Source organism: Talpa europaea (genome assembly GCF_964194135.1).
Source record: "Talpa europaea genome assembly, chromosome: X".
Lineage (NCBI taxonomy): Eukaryota > Metazoa > Chordata > Mammalia > Eulipotyphla > Talpidae > Talpa > Talpa europaea.
In genome coordinates, this window is record NC_140081.1 from 32387634 (window position 1) to 32396035 (window position 8402).

Consider the following 8402-nt stretch of genomic DNA (forward strand, 5'->3'; position numbering starts at 1 on the left):
TGTTGCAGCAAATTGCATGTGTTTATCTTTTTTGAATGCTGAGTAATATTCCATGGTGTATATGTACCACATCTTCTTGATCTAGTCATCTATTTTTGGGCATTTGGGCTGTTTCCAAAGCTTAGCTATTGTAGATAGTGCTGCTATAAACATAGGGGTGCAGGTGCTCTTTGGAATTGATGTTTCTGTGTCCTTTGGGTAAATACCTAGGAGTGGAATTGCTGGATCATATGGAAGCTCTATGTTTAGTAGGTCCAGAAATCTCCACACAGCTCTCCATAGTGGTTGGAGCAGTTTGCACTCCCACCAACAGTGCAGAAGAGTTCCTTTTTCTCCACACCCTCGCCAACATTTGTTGTTGCTAGTTTTTTTAATATGTGCCATTCTCACTGGTGTAAGATGGTATCTCATGGTAGTTTTGATTTGCATTTCCCTGATTACAAGTGATGTTGAGCATTTTTTCATATGTCTGTTGGCCATTTGCATTTCCTCTTCAGAGAAGTTTCTTTTTAGCTCTTCTGCCCATTTTTTGACTGGATTATTTTCTTTGTTGTTGTTGAGTCTCATCAGCTCTTTGCAGATTTTTGTGATCAGTCCTTTATCATTAGTGTTGGGTGCAAAAATGTTCTCCCAGTTGGTGGGGTTTCTCTTTGTTTTTGTTATTGTCTCTTTTGCTGTGCAGAAGCTCTTTAATTTGATGTAGTCCCAGCTGTTTATCTTTGCCTTCACTATCACTGCTTTGGGTGATGTGTCTGTAAAGATGTCTTTGATGTGCAAGTCCCGTAGTGTTTCGCCTATATTTCCTTCTATGTATTTTATGGTTTCAGGTCTTATGTCTAGTTCTTTAATCCATTTTGAGTTGATTTTTGTGTATGGTGTGAGGTAGTGGTCAAGCTTCATTCTTTTGCATGTAGTGACCCAGTTTTCCCAGCACCATTTATTGAACAAACTTTCTTTGCTCCAATGCATAGTCTTTGCTCCTTTGTCAAAGATTAGTTGACCATAAATCTGTGGGTTTATTTCTGGATTTTCTATTTGATTCCATTGGTCTGTATGTCTGTTCTTGTTCCAATATCATGCAGTTTTGATGATTATGGCTTTGTAGTATAGTTTGAAGTCTGGGAGTGTGATGCCTCCATTTCCTTCTTTTTTTTTTTTTCAGTAGAGCTTTGGCTATTCGGGGTTTTTTGTGATTCCATATGAATTTCATCAATAATTGTTCTATTTCTTTGAAGAATGACATTGAAATTTTGATTGGAATAGCATTGAATCTGTAGATTGCTTTTGGTAGGATGGCCATTTTAATAATGTTTATTCTTCCAATCCATGAGCAGGGGATGTCTTTCCATTTCTTTGTGTCGTCTTCTATTTCTTTTAACAGTGAATAAATAAATCTTTTTTAAAAAGCGCAAATATTTACATAGCAGTTAAGCAGGCCCATATACAGGCATTTCATTTTAAACAGATATATCTGTATTTATTTTCTGCTACAGTAATTTATTTCAAGAGAAGTTTCATTGTGTATCTTCTTCAGAACTCCATTTTTTTTAGCATTTATTTATTTATTTATACAAGCACTGGGTACAGTCAGAAGTGCAGGAGGGTGAGAGAATTCACCAGAGCCAGAGCGGGGAGCAGAGCAGGCAGAAGGACCCAAGTACACTGCTGAGGGGAGCAGTGGGTGGCAGGAGAGGTTTGCCCGCCATGTGGGACTCTAAACCTAAAGAGCCAACCTATTCAAATAAACCCCAAGGCATGGGATACTTCACGACAGTTTTTCATGAGAAGCCCCAGTATTGGAACCCTGGAGACCAATACAGACGTTCAGGTATGTGAGTTTTGGGAAGAAGGGGTAGCGGCTGATTCTAGCAGCCTTGCCTCCTCAGTAGAGCAAAGAGAACAGATTTGGGAGTTCTGAGAGGCACAAGAGTGATCTAAACTTGGGGGGATGGAAACTGAGTGAGCTGTGGTGGTACATGAGTTTCAGTAACCTGCAGAGTGATGAAATGAAGTTGTAACTTCATCTGCCTGACACACCTGGGAAAGTTTAGAGGTGTCCTTGGCGTACTCCCAGTGAAATTCATCACCCTTTCTCTGTGTCAGGTGATGGCAATCATACTGCTTTTCCTAGTGACGGGCAGCGCGCATCTTACCAGGCAGCACCAGTGCGCTAGTAAAACCTTTCCAGCAGACCTGTTTGCCTCCCTAGGCACTGTATCTTCTGTCGGAGGAAGTGGCACCATTAAAAAATTTAGCACAGCCAGCATCAGCCATCACCCAAACTCAGAAGAGTTTTTGAATGGCAAAGAGAAGCCAAGTTTCCTTCCTATCCAGCCCCAGTTTGCAACCATCTTAATGTCACTTTTTATGGGTCTGTACCTGGTGTAGCAGGGAGCCCATCTTCCCCTGAGCCAGGGTTTCAGCTCTGTGCTGTAATGCAAGACCATGGTCCTCACAGTGGTCTGGCACAATCCATTAATGAGACAAAATCTTTCCTGCTCACCATTTTCAACCAGTAACTGATTCATCTCTAATTCCAAGGCTTCTGGAAGTAATATCTGGGAGTTCTTCTTAAATGTCTCAGTGTAGGGATCTCTTCGGACTTCCACAAAAGGTCTCTCTAGGGGGCCTCCCTTGTGGCACAAGGGTTAAGCACTGCACTATGAAGCAGTCCACAGCCTCTGCAGCACGAGTTCGATCCCTGGCCAGCCAGGGAGCAACCCACATGGTACAGCAGACCTCTCCTGTCTCACCCGCTGCTCCCCTCAGCAGTGTATTTCAGTCAGTCTGCCTGTTCTGTTCCCTGCTCTGTCTCTGGTGAATCCTCTCACTCCCCGCATCTCTGTCCTGTACCCCAGCTCTTGTGTGAATAAATAAACCTTTAAAAAAAAAAAAAAAGGTCTCTCCAACGGTTTTTCAGCAAAAGCTCTCCACTCAGTGTAAATTTCTTTGGCAAGACAAGCCACCCCTGAATCTGAATGTTGACACATCTTGTTCACGATATGACCTGTTCTTGTTGATTTTAAGACTTCCCTGGAGGGTAGTTTCTTTTTTCATTATCATTAGACTTCAGCTAGATTCCATCTCTTTATGTCTTCTACAACCACAACTTTCTTCAGAGATTCATTCGTGGTCTGCTTGTAAATCTTCCCTCCGGGATTTTCTGAGGACTATTCTGGATTCCAGGCACTGGAATGGCCACTTATCCATGGCTTGGAGATTCCAGTTATGTTCACAGTGCTTGCAGCAAGCTTGTGAAAGCAGCCCTGGCAGCAGCTGCGCACTCCAGAGTATCTCCCCGGAGGCCCTCCAAGCCTGGACTTCTGACTTGGGAATTAGTCAGACATTTCCTTCGAGGGCAGTAGTTTCTGGGAAGAGGCAGAATATGCTTCCAAAGTAGGTTTTTAAAAAATTAAAATTTTATTGAGGTGACTTTGGTTTCTACATGATATAAGTTTCAGGTGTACAGCATTGGAATTGACATTTGTATACACTGCATTGCGATTGTTATGGAGCAAATGGGCTCTCTACCTGACGTGCCTAGACCAGATTATGACACCAGGCCTTTTGAGACGTGAAAGAAGCTTTATTACTAATTGATTGGCAAGGAGGTAGGACATAAACTCAAATCTACCTCCCTCATTAAGAAAGGAAATTGGATTACATAGGTTTTGGGGAACAGGGCTGAGAACAAAGGAGCTAAATTTTACCAACTGAAAAGTGGGCTTATTAGCGGACAGAATGAGGAGCACCCCAGGATCCCCAAACCTCCAAGCTCTAAATAGTTTCTGCCATCTGCTGCATAAAGACAAAGTGTATTCTAGTGCATAAGAACTTCAATAGAAAATAACTTTATTTAATAATACAATTAGTGTGCAATAGAGAGAAGAGAAAAAATATATAGTTAAAATAAAGCACCCAAAGTTACTTATCCTCTCGTGGGTAAATACCCAGCCAAACAGGGTTAGGTCAAAGCAGGATCACGGAGGCCTGAAAGCCTGCCATAAGTCTAAGGCGCCTTCTGGTGGGGGCCATAGGAAAGGGGCAGGAGGGGTCAGGCAAGTCTGGAAAGAAAGGAGCAAAATCAAAATACAAGTCAAGATACAGGCTGCCACTGTCAGCCGCCCCACAGGTCTCTCACCCACACCTGTCAAGTGTCTTCTTCCCTAGCTCCCAAGTCCCTGCTACAAGTCCAAGGCCAAGAAGCAAGCAAGGCTTCCTCACATGTCTCTCTGTTCCACGTGCCTTCTCCAGTCTCCTTTCTCTTTCCCCTTTCTCTTTTCTTGCTAAAATGCTTTTCAAAGTCCTTTTCTAACTCTCCTGCTGGTCAGCTCCACCCTTCCTTGGGTGGGGCAGGGAACCTGGAGCCTCTTCTTTTTATGGGGATTACCCTGTTACAGGTTGGGGCAAAGATAAGAGAACCTGGCTGAAGTCCATTGGCTACTTACAGGGTGGTTCATACATGAAGACGTTGAAGAGGTTTTTCTCCATATAACTAGAGTTTTGCATTTCAGTTGGTGGCCCCTCACCTCTAGTTAGGCCCCCTCTAGTGAGGCTCTAGTTGGCCTTGGAGCTCAACTCAAGGTTAGTAGACAAGCCTCCAGGCAGGCTCTACTGAGTCTGTAAAAGCAAGTCTTAGAGGACTGTATAGATAAGCGCATGCTCTCTCACTTTCTCTCTCTCTCCCCCCCCTCTCCCTTAGCATCTGAGGCCAATTTAACCATTGAGCCTTGGTTTCATGATCACCACCAAAAGTCTAGTTTCCATGTATCTCTATGCAATTTACCCATTTTACTCCATCCCCTTCCCCTGTGGTAATCACCACTCTGTTGTTTGTATCCGTTGTCTGTATTTTTTGTTTGTTTGCATTGTTTCTTTATATTCCATTTCTTTATATATACTGTATTTTCCTTTCTCTGTTCGACTTATTTCATTTAGCATAGTACCCTCAAGATCCACCCATGCTCTGTGTGTGTGTGTGTGTGTGTGTGTGTGTGTAAGAATTCACCAGAGACAAAGTGGGCAGCAGAAAAAGTGGATTCGTTGAAATACACTGCTAAGAGAAACAGTGGGCAAGATGGGAGAGGTCTGCTGCTCATAGGGAGAGGGTCCCAAGGTTCTATTTATACTCCAAACATCATTTATTAGTTAGGGTGACTGGTATTGGGTGTGTCCTGACTAATGACTGGAATCAGCTTATTGGCCAAGTTGCCATGGCAGTCCCATCCACTCCCTTTATCCATCCAAGCCTCCCAAACTTGCTTGCTGGGTAAGGGATGGGGGTTTAATTTTTAACATTAGTAATGATACCTTGATACTAATAGTAAGTGATGATGAACATCTTTTCATGTGCCTGCTGGCCATCTGTAAGGTTTTTTTGCAGAAATGTCTATTCAGATCCTCTACCAATTTTCTAATCAGGTTGTTTGCTTTTTGTTGAGTTGTGTTTCTATATTTTTTGACTATTAAACCCATGTAAATGTATCATTTGCAATTATCTTTTCTCTACTGGTTGCCTTTTCATTTTGATGATGGTTTCTCTTGCAGTACAGAACATTTTTAGTTCTACATAGTCCCATTTGTTTACTTTGCTTTTTATCTGCCATTGGAATTAAATCCACAGACATCACTAAAGCCAATGTTGAGGAGCTTACTGTCTATGTTTTCTTCTATGTATTTTATGGTTTCAGGTCTTACATTAAGTTTTCAATCCACCTTGAATTAATTTTTGTGTATGATGTGAGAGAGAGGTCTGGTTTCATTTTTTTGCCTGTGCGGTTTCCCCAATGTGACTTATTTTTTAAAACATTTTTAAAAAGATTTCTTTATGCATACATGAGCTGGAGTACGGGCCAGAGTTGCGGGGTGTGTGTGTGTGTGTGTGTGTGTGTGTGTGAGAGGATTCACCAGAGACAGAGTGGGGAACAGAACAGGCAGACCAACTGAAATACACCGCTGAGGGGAGCAGCAGGTGAGTCAGGAGAGATCTGCTGCACCATGTGGGTTGCTCCCTAGCTGGCCAGGGGTCGAACTCTGCTGCAGAGGCTGTGGATCACCTCATAGTACAGTACTTAACCCCTTACACCACCAGGGAGCCCCCCCGCAACATGACTTATTGAAGAGACTTTCCTTTCCCATTCTATATTCTTGATTCCTTTGTCATAAATTAGTTGCCCATATATGTGTGGGTTGCTTTCTGGTTCTCACTTTTGTTCCAGTGATCTGTGTCTGTGTTTATTACAACACCCTGCTGTTTTTAGTACTATAGGTTTGTCTTTTTAATGAGTGGTGGTTACATTGATGTTTGGTGCGTAATTATGCTTTGCAGTGTATATACATATATGTAAAATTGAAATAAAACATTTATTGACTGCATTGATATTAGAAACTTACATTGAGATTTCTTATTGTATTATGTCGGGCTACAATGTGCTTTACATAAATTAATTCTGTTTCAGGTAGGTACACCTGTCTCTCAGTATCCATGGGAGAATGGTTCCAGGACCTATATGGATACCAAAATCTGCAGATGCTCAAATCCCTTATATAAAGTAACATAGTGTTTGCTTACTTGCATACTAGATTACTTATAATATAATGTGTAATATAATGTGTTTTGCACATTATATTATACTCATACTATAATGTGTTTTGCAAACACAGTTGAACCGTAAACAACATAGGTTTGAATTGTGCAGGTCCAATTATAGGTGGATTTTTTCCTTTCCTCTTTCTCTTCCTCCTCAACCTACTCAACATGAGGACATGGAAGATGACGGATGAAGACCTTTATCATGATCCATTTATGACTTAGTAACATTTTCTTTATCCTAGCTTATTTTATGGTAAGAATACAATATATAATATGCATAGCATACAAAATATGTATTAACTGAAGTATTGGGAAGGCCAACAACAGGCTATTAGTAGTAGTTAAATTTTGGGGGAATCAGAAATTATATGTGGATTTTTGTGGCATCCGGGCCCCCCACCCCTGTTCAAATGTCAACTGCAGTTCTTCAATTGTTTAGAGAATAGTGTCAAAATAACATCTGCACATAGTCAGTACAGACAAAGGCATTATTGGTCATAAGTCTAACTACATAGTACAAAGTTTCGACCAGTGATTGGTTGAATTAGTGGATGTGTTACAGGGCAGGGAGAGGTGCACCCCAGACCCCCCAAAACCTGCCTGCTCTAAATAGGTTCTGCCATCTGCCGCATCAACATAAAACAAATGAGACTTTAGTGGGAAGGAACTTTAATACAATTAGGAAACAATACAGGAAAGGCAAGGAATATAGTTTCTAAATCAAGCACCCAAAGTTACCCATCCCTTCATGGGTAAAAGTCCACCCAAGCAGGATTGGCCCAGAGCAAGACCCCAAAGCCTGCCACAAGTCTAAAGCATCTCCCAGTGGGGACCCAGAGAAAAGGATCAGAAACAAGCAGACAAGTCTGGAGGGAAAAGAGCAAAATCAAATTCAAGACAAAAACTGCCATTGTCACCTCCCCACGGGTCTCTCACCCACATCTGTGTCACCCAGTCCAAGAACAAAAGGCAAACGCGGTTTCTTCTTGTCTCTCGGCTCCATCTGCCTCCCCCAGGTCTCCTCCTGGCTCCATCCTGCTTCATTCCTTCCTCAGTCTCCTCTGCAGCCTCTTCTCTCCCTGCTCAGGTCCACCCTCCCTTGGGTGGGGCAGGAAACCTGGAACCTCCCCCTTTCCTGGGGACCACCCTGTTACAATCCCCCCTTTTAATTTGAGGACACTACCCCCACTGTACTATTAATAGTTTCATTTTACAGATGAGGAAGCTAAGAACAGGGAAGTTATGCAACGTGCACGGGGGTGACACATTTATCAAGTTGCAGAGCTGAGACTGAAATCTAGTCGCTTTGTGCTAAAGTCCCTGCCCTTAATTTGTACACTTTTACAATCTAGAAGATGAAAGCAGCCTTAAATAGATGAATCAAGAAGCCACTGTTCTTCCGGCTGTCCTTCCACTCCTTTCCCTTCCCTTAGAGACACCACCCCACACCTACACCAACACTACCCCCGCCCCCTCCCACACCCACATTACTTCTTTCCCCTCCCGTACACACAGGGTATTTTTCTTTGCCTCCATAGAAAGGCCCACCGAACCGCAAACGGAAGAACTACAACTCCCAGCACCCATTGCGCGCTCAAAGCCCGCGCGCGTACATTCGCATCGGGGCACCGGGACGCCAGGCGTCTGGCGTGCGCCGCCGTAGTAGCTCTCCGAACTACACTTCCCGGCTTTCCCCGTGCGGCCCGTGACACTCCTTGGAGCAAGAGCGCGGAGTGGGGTTTCGACAGCTGCGCCTCTCTTGCTCGGACCCGGCCCTGGACCCAGCCCCGGACTCCGACAAGGCTCCACT